Source organism: Hyla sarda, chromosome 10 (genome assembly GCF_029499605.1).
Source record: "Hyla sarda isolate aHylSar1 chromosome 10, aHylSar1.hap1, whole genome shotgun sequence".
NCBI classification, from domain to species: domain Eukaryota; kingdom Metazoa; phylum Chordata; class Amphibia; order Anura; family Hylidae; genus Hyla; species Hyla sarda.
In genome coordinates this window covers 35,950,088-35,965,313 of record NC_079198.1, presented here as the reverse complement: position 1 = coordinate 35,965,313, position 15,226 = coordinate 35,950,088, and the positions used below count along the sequence as shown (strand labels likewise).

Below are 15,226 nucleotides of genomic sequence, written 5' to 3'. Positions count from 1 at the left end.
CATTGTAGGTGTAAGTGAAGCATTTAAAAAAAAAAAAAACATTTTTACACTTTTTTTTGTGTGCTGGTCAAGTGTAGGAGCACCAAATTTATGAAATGGTCACAGAGTATTTGATACATTTTGTGCACATTTTCTGAAACTTCTCTCTTCACATACACCAAAAAGCTAAGCTAAGTCTGGGCTGGTGTAGTTTTAGAGACTTTTCAGTGGCTTTGCGCCTTTTCACAAAAAGGCGCAGTTCATAAAACCCTTTCATATCATGTGTATTGCCAACATCAGTGGATTGCTACTCAAAATCAGCAGAAATGTATTAACCAAAAGGCACAAAAAGGTTTAAATAAACCCTGTTTGCACCGTTTCTAGACATAAAAAAAAAAAACAGTCTAAAGACAATGATAAATGTCAGCTATAAAGTATAGGATAATGTCTGAGCTGTCTGCAGCCACCACAAGGAGGAGGTAATCACATACTCTTTATACACTGAACTTAATATTATGCAGAAAAGTTTCAAACAATGACTTCTTTACCTCCAAACAGTTTTAAAGTCTGGGCCTCTGTTGTTCATTGTATGTTGTTAGTCATAGTTCATGTCTAGTAAGAGAGAGAGAGAGAAAGCAGGAAGGAACACATGAAGTTGAGGAGGTGCTTAGCTAGTGCTATGTGCAGATGAAGTCCTGGACTGTGAGAATGTAAGCTGAGCTTTTTTGAGCCTCCAAGGGATTCACACTCCCTAAAAGGTAAATTAAGGCTTCACTCTAATCACAGGCCAACCATTAAGCTCTGGGCAGCTGTCCCTTGCATTCCTGCTACTGTATGTATGCAGTGCTGCCTCTGGAATTTAAAGGGGTTATCCAGCATAAGGTGATTTTAGTACGTACCTGGCAGACAGTAACGGAAATGTTTAGGAAGGATCTGCGCTTGTCTTGGGCTAAATGGCTATGCTGTGAGATTACCAGAACACTGTGGTTAGCTTTCTCTGAACTTGTATTTCCTGTTTTCAGTTTTCTTGCTTGCCTACAAATCCCATGATACAATTTTCCTCCTTCCCACACATCAGCCACCCCACCCATTGAAACATAAATGAGCTGCAGACCTGTGGTTTTCAATCAGAGTGCCTCCAGCTGTTGCATTACTTGCAGATTGCTCTCTCCATCCATTGAAGCAGACAGGCTCCCTATCATCAGCTGACTAGTGAGTCAGGTCTCGACCGCATTGCAAGCTGGGAAAATTCCAAGACAGCAGTCATTTTGTATGCTGGTAAAAATAAATATTGGGATGAAAATCACATAAGAATTGTGAGAAAATCATCACACACGGGTAAAGACACTATAGTATGAACTACACTAACTTTACAGCCCCTGTAGCATAGTCAAATAAAAAAAATCCCGGAATACCCCTTTATTTCTACCTCTTACCCTCCCTTTAACGTGCCAGTAGCAATTCAGTTCTAGTGTAACCCCTTCCTTGCTATTCTGCTGCTGTTACTCTTTTCTATAGAGCATTGCAAAGCCAGTGCATTACTAAGCCTTTTCTTTATCCATCAGCCCTCTATAATATTGTTCTGAAAATCATTCCCCAGCACAGCCTATTCAGTTCAGTGCACTTTCACCAACACTACTTAGTGGCATAGCAGTAAGGAGTAGGTGCTGTGCTGTGATTGGCCAAACAGCTAAGGAGAGGAAAGTCTATCAAGTCTATCTGTGGATACTACTGGCAAAAAACCCAGCTCGAGTTCCACCTCCTGAAAAAGAGAGAATAAGAAATAGTTGTATCCCATTAAGCAGGGATCCATACCAGCAGTGAGAGCCCCAAAATCACCTCATCACCTCTCTAAAGTGTTCATCTAACAAAACCATGCAGTTTTTTTCTTTTCATTTTTTTTATTTATTTTAGATTATGAAATGACATGCACACTTTAAGCTCCCCCTATTAAAAGCTTGCAGGTAAAAAGAATTGTATCACCTGATACTATAATAATTACAGGGGATTCTGAGCACCTTGTGAGAAAAACCATCGAGTTGGGACCTGTAGAAAAATATATTAAAAAAAACAGGATGGCGCTCCTAGCATATTATCCCACGGACCATTAAGGATATTTTTTAATTCCTTATTTATTTTCCATTATATGAAAAAGACAACATTATTTCATCCAAAAATCCACCCTTCTTACCCAACCCTCTGATCTGGTAATAATGTGAAAGAGAAGAAATTTTTAAGTGTTTAACAATACTATACTTTATTAGACTGTGATATTCTATAACATTACTATATTATTCCCCTAATGTTAAATGTCCCTGTCATTTAAAAAACACTTTTGACATGCCAGAGATTCATATAGTCAACTAAAATGGAATAAGACCCTTATAGCAAGAAAATAAAAACAAGTCCTCTTTACAAAATTCAACTTTGGCAATTATAATCGCCTAAGATTTAACAAAACCTTCTTTAAACTGTACAAATCCTAGTTTATTAAAAACAAAAAAGAATGCCTCATTGAGTTTGGATTTTTGAATTGTATCTTACAATTAAAAATGTATATTAATAAATCTCTATTACGCAAGCTGTATTCTTGTTTTCCCCAGCCATTTACCTCCTGTTTATCCACAACCTCAACATAAAGGTCTCTTTAAATTTAAATTGCACCATAAAGGAGAACCTCTAAGGCCGGTGATGTTATTTAACCACTGTGGCCGGCATTTATCATTGTAGGTGTAAGTGAAGCATTTATCATTGTAGGTGTAAGTGAAGCATTTATCATTGTAGGTGTAAGTGAAGCATTTTTCTACACCTTTTTGTGTGTGCTGGTGATGTGTAGGAGCACCAAACGTATTAAATGGTAGCAGAGCATTTGATACATTTTGTGCAGGTTCAAATTTTTTTATGTTTTTGGCAAATTTTTGGTAGGTTTTTGGCACTTTTGTGCCTTTTTGGTGCATTTTCTGAAAAGGCACAGTTCATAAAACCCGTCCATATTATGCTTATTGCCAAAATCAGAGGATTGCAACTCAAAATCAGCAGAAATGTGTAAAACAAAAGGCGCAAAAAAATGCAAAAAAGGACACTTGTGCCAAAATTGCGCCAAAAATTGACTGAAAAAAAGTGTAAACACAATGATAAAGGCCTCATAGTCGGTGGGGTATTTACGGGCGCGAATGACTGAATTATGTAAACAAATGAATTTGCATCTAAAACACAATTTAGATCTCCAGAACCATGCATTCTACTGTATCAGAAATAATTTTATAGATTTTTTTTTCTGTTTCGATTTTCTATTATAAACCCTATGGCCAGCATTTATCATTGTGTTTACACTTTTTTTTCCGTCTATCTTTGGTGCTATTTTTGCACAAGTGTCCTTTTTTGCGCCTTTTAATTCACACATTTCTGCTGATTTTGAGTTGCAATCTACTGATTTTGGCAATACGCATGATATGGATGGGTTTTATGAACTGCGCCTTTTTGTAAAAAGGCGCAAAACCGCCAAAAACCCTGCACCAGCCCGGACTTACCTTCGCTTTTTGGTGTATGTGAAGAGTAAAATTTCAGAAAATGTGACCTGCACAAATGTATCAAATGCTCTGCTACCATTTAATAAACGTGGTGCTCCTACACATTACCAGCATACAAAAAAAAAGGTGTAGAAAAATGCTTCACTTACACCTACAATGATAAATGCCGGCCTAAATGTCCAGCCATTTACTGAATTCTTTTTACATTTTTATTTAAAAAATTTCACTAATAAAAATAAGAAAAATACCTCTACACTTAAATGGGTACTCAGGCGCTAAGACATCTTATCCCCTATCCAAAGGATAGGAGATAAGATGCCTGATCGTGGGGGTCCCGCTGCTGGGGACCCCCGTGATCTTTCACGCAGCACCCAGTTACCATCAGCCCCCGGAGCATGTTCACTCCAGGTCTGATGACTGCCAATCATGGGCTTGAGTATTGTGACGTCACGGCTCCGCCCCCGTGTGACATCACGCTCTTCCCCCTCAATGCAAGCCTCTGAGAGGGGGTGTAAAAGCTGTGATAGCCGTGACGTCACAATACTCCGGCCCCGTGATTGGCAGTCATCAGACGTGGAGCAAACATGCTCTGGGGGCTGATGGTAACTGGGTGCTGCGTGAAAGATCATGGGGGTCCCCAGTGGCGGGACCCCCGCGATCAGGCATCTTATCCTCTATCCTTTGGATAGGGGATAAGATGTCTTAGTGCCAGAGTACCCCTTTAAGATTGATTTTAAGTTGCTGTGTTTTCTTTTCCTTTTGAGTTCAGGAAGTATACTCCAGAAAAAAATGATATTTTAGTCATAGTGCTACCGAATGGTTCTTATCTGCTAAAACATTCTATCAGCTACATGACTGACAAAAAAAAGTAGGCATTACTGGTGATGTGGAGGTGTCAGAAAGAGTATGTGTTTTTAATGAATGCTTGAATAAACCTCCACATAAAATGGAGAAGAAGTAAGTGAACCTCTGTGCCGGGGCCCTTTTACATGGGTCGTTTATTGGCTGAATTAACATTTGTCACAACGCTCGTTCACTATAAATTCATTGATCAGCTAATATACAAGAAATTGCAACTTTTCTGTTATTTAGGAAATAACTAGTATTCCTGGGAAAACCTCTTTAACCTCATTGTTATTTACTTTACATTGACCTAGTTTAATTGTTAGGACTGATCATTATATTAAAGCAATTAAAGATGAGGAAAATTTTGAAAAATTTGATTTGGCCGATTCGCCGAATTTTCCGAAAAAATTTGGTTCTATCCGAATTTATTCGCAGTGAATCACTATTAAAAACAGCTATTTCCGGGCTACAGAGAGCCTCAATAGGGGGTGTAGAACACTTTGCCTTGCTGTAAAACGCTTAGGGAGTTTACTGTGAATACTGTTATTCAATATGACATGCAGATTACAGGCGTTGCTATTTGAATCACTGATGCAGAGGATCTGGATGTGGCGGCAGAGTCGGGAGACCATATGGCGTCACAATTGAAGTGATTAACGAGATTTCTTAATTTTTATTTAATTTAACTTTAATTTTTTAACATTTTTTTAAATCCTTTAAAAGTGTGTAGCTTTGGCTGGCCTTTCACAGTAACTAGACCAAAATTAGTTTAACAGGAAAAAAAATGTACACCACATAGGTGTACGTACAATTTACTGTTACGCTATGCACTCTGTCCTCACACGCTGGCTGTGAGCGCATGGTCCCCTTACCTTCTGCTCCCGATGGGGCTGGGACTCGCACTGCGGGACTCACCTGCATGCGAGCCCCAGAACGTCACTCTCCGGGTGTTTCCCCTGCCTCTGCTTCCACCTCTCTGCTCCGGCGCATGTGTCCCCGTCCCTTAAGGCATGCGCGCGCCGGAGATTTAAGATTTAAAGGGCCAGTACGCTCATTAGTGTAACCACCTGTGTCTTGTTGATAAATTCCTCCACCCTCCTCAGTTCTCTGCCGGATCTTTGTTGCCTTGTGCCCTAGAGAAAGCGTTCCTTTGTATTGCCTTGCCGTGTACCAGATCTCCAGCTCTTGTGACCTTGACTTTGCTTCTCTGCTGCCTGCCTACTGAACTTCTGCTACATCCCGACTACGGTACTGTTATGCCTGCCCTGACCTAAAGCTATCCTGACTACGAGTTATCTCATCCCTTCTGTGCTTTGTATCTCCTCAGCCGCCTGTGTGGTCGAGCCGTCACTGGGGGTTACGACCTGGGTGTCGCCTGCAGCAGCAAGCCCATCCTGCTTTGCGGCGGGCTCTGGTGAAGACCAGCGGCACCTTAGACTCCGTTCCCTGGCACGGTCCGAGTCATCTGCCACACAGGTCCAGCGGATCCACATACATCGGAGTTCCTGTCTTCAGAAACGTGAGTGTTACATTTACACTTATGAGAGGAGAACAATACGCTCCACTTAAAACTGTATTAGGCTATAAAAACAAGTGTGTAGCTTTGGCTGGCCTTTCACAGTAACTAGGCCAAAATTAGTTTGACAGGAAAAGAAATCATACACCACCTATGTACGCACAGGTTACACTTATGAGAGGATAACATGCTTCGCTACACAACCTGTATTGGGCACTAAAAGCAGGTGACTATGGATTTTAGTGCACTGCTCCCCCTAACTGGCCCCTATTGGCTATAGAGTTGTTGTACACCCCACTGCAGCAGTACAGGGTCACTGTGTAGTACAAGCAAAAGTGTACTTTCTTTTTCTCCCTTCCCTGTCAGTGCTTTCTGCAGTGATTTGTGCTTGTGGTGAATCGCTACTGTAAAGCTGTTTTTCTGTGCAACACACACACTGCTCTCTCTGCAATAAAACGATCTCTCTGCAATAAAACACTGAAGCAATGGCTGCCGATTATATAGGGCTGTGACACAGGGCTGGCTGGCTGCTGATAGGCTGCATGCTGCATGTGATTCAGGGTGATCCCACCTACCCTTGTTCCCACCTTCCCAGAGTTTCTTACCCCATGTCCTCACATGTGGAGCCGACATTTTAGATGCTCTGGAGCCTGGACCAAACTAAGTGGTTTAACCTCTTAAGGATGCAGGGCAAACCTGTACACCCTGCGCCCAGTTCCGGTATATAACGCGGGGTCATGACCCTGCGTCTACTGGGTCGGTCCCGGCAGCTTATGACAGCCGGGACCCTGGGCTAATAGCATGTGGCACCGATCGTTGTGCTGCATACTATTAACCCTTTAGACAAGGCGTTGATCTCCGCATCTAAAATGAAAGAAAAAGGGCTGATCGGTACCATTGTGGTGAAATTGCGATGTCCCGATCAGCTAGAACGCGAGCGGAGGTCCCCTTACCTGCCTCCGTCGCATCCGATTGGCGATTGATTGCTCCAAGCCTGAAATCCAGGCTTGAGCAATCGACCTCCGATAACACTGGTCTTTGCCATGTCAATGCACAGCAATGATCTGTATATGAGATCGGTATGTGCAGTGAAATAGCCACTAGGTGGGGCTATTACACTGAAAAAAAAGTGTGAAAAAAAAGTTTATTAAGATCATTTAACCCCTTCCCTAATAAAAGTAAGAATCACCCCCTTTTCCTGTTTAAAAAAAAAACTGTGTAAATAAAAATAAACATGTAGTTATGATTTTTTTCAGGGTATCATTTTAACCTTATGGACCTACAGAATAAAGATAAGATGTCATTTTTACCGGAAAATGCACTGTGTAGAAATGGAAGCCCCCAAAAGTTACAAATTGGCATTTTTTCTTCAATTTTGTCACACAATTATTTTTTTTCTGCTTCGCCATGGATACTTTGGTAAAATGACTAATGTCACTGCAAAGCAGTGGTGCAAAAAATAAGCCATAATATGGAATTTTAGGTGCAAAATTGAAAGTGTTATAATTTTTAGAAGGGGATGAGGAAAAAATGAAAATGCAAAAATAGAGAAACCCTACGTCCTTAAGGGGTTAATGAAGCGATATGTTTTATCGAATCACGGCACTATTTGGATTCGTTATGGATCAAATTTTTTATGAAATTCGTAACAAATTTTGATTCGTCAGATTCGGTTTGCTCATCCATTAAAGCAATACACATCTGTACAATTTATTTACTAAAATCTGTGGTATCAGCCCTCTTGTCTTCTCTTCCACAGGTCCCCATTCTTTACTTGTTGCTTTTCTGATCATTTTGCAACAGTAGCCATATCTTTCATTTTCTCTTGGTTTTGTTTTGGTTTAAGAAAGCTACTTTATAGAAAAGTGTGTCAAAAAGCTGACAAAACACAAAAAAAACGCAACCCATTTTATAAACCTTTTATGTTGTGGATTATTTTCATTGCTTTCTATAGGTTGTAGTATTCTGTTGCCATCTAGTGGACATTATAAAGAAATATAATTGCAATGCATTTTAAGAAAAGTATTTTAATGCCTTTATATGCCTGACATTAGTGTACAGGTAGATAGATACGTGTCATGTGTAAAGGTATATAAGTTACAGGATGCAAATGTGGTTTTGATGTCCAATAACAGGAAATAAAAATCTAACTCCTTCTCTGGTAACAATAAGCTGGTAGATCTATGTGTACTGTCAATTGTTAGTTTTTATGGCCTGATAGGAGAGGAACTTAAATGTTGAGGAAATCTTTCCCTTTCATCTGTCCATACTCATGGTTCAGAGCATGCTGAAGAGAAGAAATGTCTGCATCTTTTCTATTTACTGTACCTATCCACTTATGGTAAAGGGGGATTGTCTCTATATGCCTTAATGCACTTAATGCAAAGTCATATGCATAGCACTTATTGTGAAAAAGGACTTCAATAGAACATGCCACTATGATACATATTAAATCAGCAATATACAGTCAGGGGTACATTTAGCCTATACTGCTGCCAGAGATTAACAGTAAAATATCACACCTATCACCACAAGATATGGTGCCCTGTGGTTAGGGGACATCCAAAGATACCATGGAAAAAAATATCATTGAATTTTGATAAACGTACCTACCCACTACACTAAACTATGTGTATGTATGTATATATATATATATATATGTATATATATATATATATATATATATATATATATATATGTGTGGTAAGCTGTAGGGGTGTAGGGTGAACAGGGGTGAGCAGAGTAGTGATGCAGGGTGTAGCATTAACCCTTGATTGTCGTGACGCCAGGGTGCGGGCTTCCTCTACGTATTTGTCCTACCGCCACCCGTCCCAGGAACCATAGGGAGGAATAAAGGATTGTCCACAGCAGAGATTGTAGTAAACCAAGAACGAACTTTACTGCAGATTTTATTCAAGTGCAGATAAAACACAGTCTTTTAATACACAGTCTACACCATAATACAGGCTCCTCACAGGTTTGCCGGGACTTTGCTGTGAAATGAGGTTTGACTTTGCTGTCCGCTATGCCACTGAATTTAGGGGTAGTTTTAGGTTCAGTAGTCATGCAGGATTTGTAGGCTTTTGAGCTGGATTAACTCCCAACTTTAGATGACTGCTGAAGTGGAATGCTTCAGGCCTAGCTTGTCTTACATAGTTACATAGTTACATAGTTAGTACGGTCGAAAAAAGACATATGTCCATCAAGTTCAACCAGGGAATTAAGGGGTAGGGGTGTGGCGCGATATTGGGGAAGGGATGAGATTTTATATTTCTTCATAAGCATTAATCTTATTTTGTTCCAGGAATGTATCTAATCCTGTTTTACAGCTGTTAATTGTTCCTGCTGTGACCAGTTCCTGAGGTAGACTGTTCCATAAGTTCACAGTTCTCATGGTAAAGAAGGCGTGTCGCCCCTTGAGACTAAACTTTTTCTTCTCCAGACGGAGGGAGTGCCCCCTCGTCCTTTGGGGGGGTTTAACCTGGAACAGTTTTTCTCCATATTTTTTGTATGGGCCATTAATATACTTATATACGTTTATCATATCCCCCCTTAAACGTCTCTTCTCAAGACTAAACAATTGTAACTCCTTTAATCGCTCCTCATAGCTAAGATGTTCCATTCCCCATATTAGTTTAGTCGCGCGTCTCTGCACCCTTTCCAACTCCGCAGTGTCCCTTTTATGGACAGGTGCCCAAAACTGAACAGCATATTCCAGATGAGGCCGTACCAATGATTTATAAAGGGGGAGTATTATGTCCCTGTCCCTTTTGATACATGACAATATCCTGCCGGCTTTGGAAGCAGCAGCCTGACATTGCATGTTATTCTGTAGTCTGTGATCTACAAGTACACCCAGATCCTTCTCTACCAGTGACTCTGCCAGTTTAATCCCCCCTAAGACATACGATGCATGCAGGTTATTAGTACCCAGATGCATAACTTTACATTTATCCACATTGAACCTCATTTGCCAAGTGGATGCCCAGACACTTAGTCTATCCAAGTCATCTTGTAACTTATGCACATCCTCTATAGACTGTACTGTGCTACAAAGCTTGGTGTCTTGAAGCTGTAATAACAGATGTGCTTTCTTTCATATCCAGGAGACAAGAGATGTTACTGATTTTGAGTTCAGCAGGAAGAGAGCAAGATTAATGGCAGCAGACCCTTATATATGAAGGGGGCAGGATCAAAGCTCACTGGTTTGGCAAACCTGTCAGTCCTGACCTAAAGCATTATGGGCATATCACATGACCCATCACATGACCCAAAGGTCCTTGAACCTTAGCCTAACACAATTATCAACGGTCACATGACCTTATGTCCTGTACATTATTGCAAAATATATTAAATATATACATTTTTAAATAGCATTATGAGGCGACTAGGGTTTAACCCACCGGGGCAGCCCCAAAAGCATGGAGGAACTCTGACTGTGGGGACTTACGACAAAGGTACGGGACCAAGTCCAGTACCTGGACAACACATATATGCCATTATCATAGGCATGTTGCACTGTAGTTATTAAATACAACAACGGAGCAAAGCTCAGTACATAACTACAGTACAAAAATAAATTGTAACACCTGCGCTCCGGTCGGACACGCCGGCCATGAGCGCTCTCTGCTTATGTGCCCGCTGACGGCGGGGCTGGGATTCGCATCGCGGGACGCGCCCGCATACAAATCCCAGTCTGTCACTCATCTCCCTCATCTTCCGCCTCTCAATATCCTTGCAGCCCCGCCACGTGTGCCCCTGCCTCCTAGGGTGCGCACGTTCCGGTGCTCTTTCGCTTAAAGGGCCAGTGCTCTATTAATCAAGTGCCTACACATGTCCCCTCTCCTTAAATATCAGCTCCTCCCTTGTTTCCCTGCTGGATCTTTGGTTGCCTAGTGCCATAGTGAAAGTCCTGTGCCAGGGGTAGTGACCTGGGTGCTGCACCACAGCTAGACCATGCCGCTTTGCTGTGGGCTCTGTTGAAAACCAGCGGCACCTTAGACTCTGCTCCCTGGCACGGCTAAAGCCATCATCCACACAGGCCCAGAGGATCCACCACCTGCTGTGTCTCGTTACAGTAAGATCCGGCCATGGATACCGCTGGAGTACCTTTGCCAGATGTCTCGGATCTTCCCATCGTCGTAGCTCAAAAGTCGCAGCATTTAGCCCGTCAGGCGCAACAATGAATCAACTCTCAGCCATGGTGCAACAGCTTCTTGCCGCTCAGCAGCAACAGCAGCAGCCACCTACCTGTTCCTGAGCCTCCTCCTGTGTCTGCAGCTTCTCCTGGGACTAAGCTTCGTTTGTCCTTGTCTTCTAAGTACGACAGAGATCCCAAGCTGTGTAGAGGCTTTGTGACACAGTGTTTTATCCATCTTGAACTCATGTCGGATCTTTTCTGACGGACCATGCTAAAGTGGCGTTTGTGGTCAGCCTACTTTCTGGAAAAACTTTGGCCTGGGCTACTCCTCTCAGGGATCATAGAGATCCAGTTTCCTTGAACCTGTCAGCCTTCCTTGCAGAATTCTGCAATGCATTTGAAGATCCCGCGCGAGCCTCCTCTGCCAAGACGGCTCTACTGAACCTCTGCCAAGGGAACTCCTCCGTTGGCGACTACGGGGTTCAGTTCCGCACTCTTGCCTCTGAACTTTCTTGGAACGACAAGGCCTTGTGTGCTACCTTTAAAAAAGGACTTTCCTCTCTAATCAAGGATGCTCTTGCTGCACAAGATTCTCCGGCTAACCTAAGCGAACTTATCCATTTAGCCACTCGAATTGATGTGCGTTTTGCCAAGAGGCAGGAGGAACTTCCTTTGGAAAAAGAACCTGCCTAAACACGGCGTTTACCTCGTCTGTGCCCCGTGTTCCAACATCCACCCCTGCTCTCTACTTTGCCTCTTGCCGAAGAGGCTATGTAAGTGGACTGTTTTAACTTAACGCAGCTGGAAAAATCTCGTCAACGCAATGAGAATTTGTGCCTATATTGTGCCAGTCCGGAGCACTTTCTCAAAGACTGTTCTATACGTCCTCCACGTCCGAGAGATCATTTTCAACTTGGACAAGTAGGAGTGGCTTCCCTAGATGTTAATATTACCTCTCCTCGCTTGACCACCCCAGTTCAAGTATTTTCCTCTGCCAAGACGTCATCGCTTCTTCCAGTGTTTCATCTTGCCAAGCCCTTCTACATTTCTTCTGTTAATGGACAAAATCTGAACTGTAAGGTGCAATTTCGCACGGAACCCCTCGTCATGCAAGTAGGAAATGTGCATAAGGGAAAAATGTAGTTCTATGTGCTACCACTGGCTAGCTTCCATTGACTGGGAATCTGGTGAAATCACTTGTTGGGGACAATATTGCCAAGATCACTGTCTTCTTCCTCCTGTGATTTCTTCAGTGCCTGCTAAACTCAGATGTAAAGTCTTGAATTGGGGACATTCTCCTTGCGAGTTGGCTACCTTAGAAGACGGAAGACTCCACGACTTAAACCTGCAAGTTCCTTACAGCCTTTACCCATTCCAGAAACCCCCTGCTCTCATGTAGTGGGGAACTCTCTGAAGTCCAAAGAAGAGGGGAAGACCAAAGGGGGGGGGGGGGGGGTACTGTAAAACCTGCACTCCGGCCGGACACGCCGGCCATGAGCGCTCTCTGCTTATGTTCCTGCTGCCGGCAGGGCTGGGATTATCCTCTTAAGGACGCAGGGTTACCTGTACAATATTGTGCATGTATTTAGGTATATAGTTTTAATGTTATCCATATAGGAGAGATGGAATGGTTAATTCTCAGGTGTTGCAACTGGTGTGGAATCCCACCCCTTTCTCCTATAAAATGGATTCACTCACTCTTTTAATTTGTATGACTAAGGCCGCAAATTGTGGCCGAAACGCGCTACCTGTACACCATCCATGTTTGCTTAATAGTTGAATAAAGACACATTGCTTCAATATTGCGCAGGACATCTTTTTATGTATCGTAACAATAAACATAGTACCAGAACTAAGCCCAGTAAACAAGCAGAATACAATAATGACGTTCAGTTCGTAGCTATGGTCCCTAAACATAGCTTGTTATATAATTATTACAGTATGTAAGAGCCAAGTCAAATTCTTATATACAGTACCTGTGCTAAGCACAGTACATAAGCAAAACATAACATGTTACAAAAAAATATTATATCAGAACATAGCTGAACAATACATAAATATGAAATAGAACCATGCTCAGTAAATAAGTTGTATAGCATATTTAAGAGCAGTAAATAAATTTGGTACCAAAAATATGGTCAATAAAAAAATGCATTGCCAGAACCAAGTTCCAGGTTTTTTCACAGGACTGATAAAGCTGCCTGTAATAACTCATCCCAGTGTGGGTCCGAAGGGTTAGACTCTTCTGGGTTCGGGCTTAGCTTGTGTTAGGTTGCTGTGGTTACACCCTGACCTATCAGTGGTTCTGCCTCAGTTGCATCAGATACCTTGTGTAACCACACCTGTTCAGCTTCCTATTTAAGCCTTCACTGCCTAGTGCACCTTACCAGTGAAAGAATTATTTTTCTGTAGCTTGCATCTCTGTCCTGGTATTTTGTGACCCTGGCTTTCGTCTTAGGATACTCTATCTGGTTTTCGTCAAACCAATCCTGTTTGTTTGTCTCCCCTGGGTATTGTATAGTGTGTATTTACCTTTTGTATTCCTGAAGTCCCCTTACCTGTGACTGAGTTTTCTGTAGTTTGTTATTTTGACAGGATTCTCCCAGCTCTAGTCAGGCAGGGACTGTCTTCAAGGGTTGTGGATCCATTGCATAGGGCAGATGCGCAACAGGAAGGGACAAGGCCTGCGGGTGAGTTTAGGGCCTCACTACTTCCCTGTGCAGACGTAACATTTTCACTGGCAAAAATCCTGCATCTGCGCTGCACCTGCAATATGGAAGCAATGGCTGCTCTGGTAGAGCAAATGCAGGGTCTAATTCAGCTGGTCCAAGATTTAGCTGAGATTTAGCTGATTTTACAGTTCAGATTGTGCTCATATGATTCCATGCTGGTAACTTACCTCCCTCCTGACACCCTTGACCAAGCTATGACTTTAGCTGTCCGGTTAGATAGACATTTGCGTGAACGTGTCCTTTTTCTTCTATCTTCTATTTTCTGTATGACCTGTTAAGTTATGCGCTCCAGCCGCACACGCTGGCTGTGAGCACATGGTCCCCTTACCTGCTGCTGCCGATGGGGCTGGGACTCGCACCGCGGGACGCACTCGCATGCGATTCCTAGTCCGTCACTCTCCGGGTGTTTCTCCTGCCTCCGCCTCTGCCTCTCTGCTCCGGCACGCGTGTCCCCATCCCCTAGGGTGCGCGCCTGCACCGGAGCTTTAAGATTTAAAGGGCCAGTATGCTCATTAGTGTAATTCACCTGTGGCTCATTTATAAATTCCTCCACCCTCCTCACTTCCCTGCCAGATCTTTGTGGCCTTGTGCCTTAGAGAAAGCATTCCTCAGTATTACCTTGTCGTGTATCTGATCCCTTGCTTTGTGACTTTGACCTAACTCCTCTGCCACCTGCCTACTGAACTCCTGCTACGTCTTGACTATGCTACTGTGCGGCCTGCCCTGACCTTCTGCTATCCAGACTACGAGCTGCCTTATCCCTCCTGTGCCTCGCATCTCCTCAGCTGCCTGTGTGGTCGAGCCGTGCCAGGGGTAGCGTCCTGGGTGCCGCCTGCCGCAGCAAGTCCATCCTGCTTTGCAGCGGGCTCTGGTGAAAACCAGCGGCACCTTAGTCTCCACTCCCTGGTACGGTCTGAGTCATCTGCCACACAGGTCCAGCGGATCCACATCCATTGGGGTTCCTGTCTTCTGAAACGTAAGTGCTACATGACCCTTTTCCTGTTACCATTCATCAACCAGTGCCCAAAGTGGAACCCATCCAGAAAGGTTTCATCTGGGCCCCAGAGGAGCGCAAGAGATTTCGGCAACTCTACGGGCTGTGTTTTTACTGTGGAGAGGAAACTTATTACATCGGATCCTCTGTCAAGCATCCGCATCCAAGAGGTCATTGTGGAGACCACTTGGATGCACAAGTATGTCTCGCTTGCCAAAAGATTAAGCCTGGCAATATCCCTCTGGGGGGCATTGGCATGTCTGTGACCCAAACTTATTTGCCATCTGAGAGTGTTAACAAGCCAGTAGAAAGTATTCATATTGTATCTGAAAGAAGTGATGAGGGTACAGAGGAGGATTGTGGTCTGGACGACACCAATTAGTGGTGTAATACTGAGGAAGAGGATACGGATGAGGAGATTGATGGTCCATCTGTATCTAAGCCAGTACCTTTACCCTCCCAGGTCATGAAAGGGGGGGTGGAGTCTGT

At 43.1% G+C, this 15,226-nt stretch overlaps 1 protein-coding gene across 1 annotated transcript in view; it reads left to right on the top strand.

Annotated features, from left to right (window-relative positions):
- Positions 1-666: 666 nt before the first annotated feature.
- POU2F3 (POU class 2 homeobox 3) overlaps positions 667-15,226 on the top strand; it is a 169,745-nt gene continuing 155,185 nt past the window's right edge. The window contains exon 1 of the mRNA XM_056541907.1: positions 667-737. The gene's annotated coding sequence lies outside the window, so the exon portion shown is untranslated. The remainder of the gene's footprint in view (positions 738-15,226) is intronic.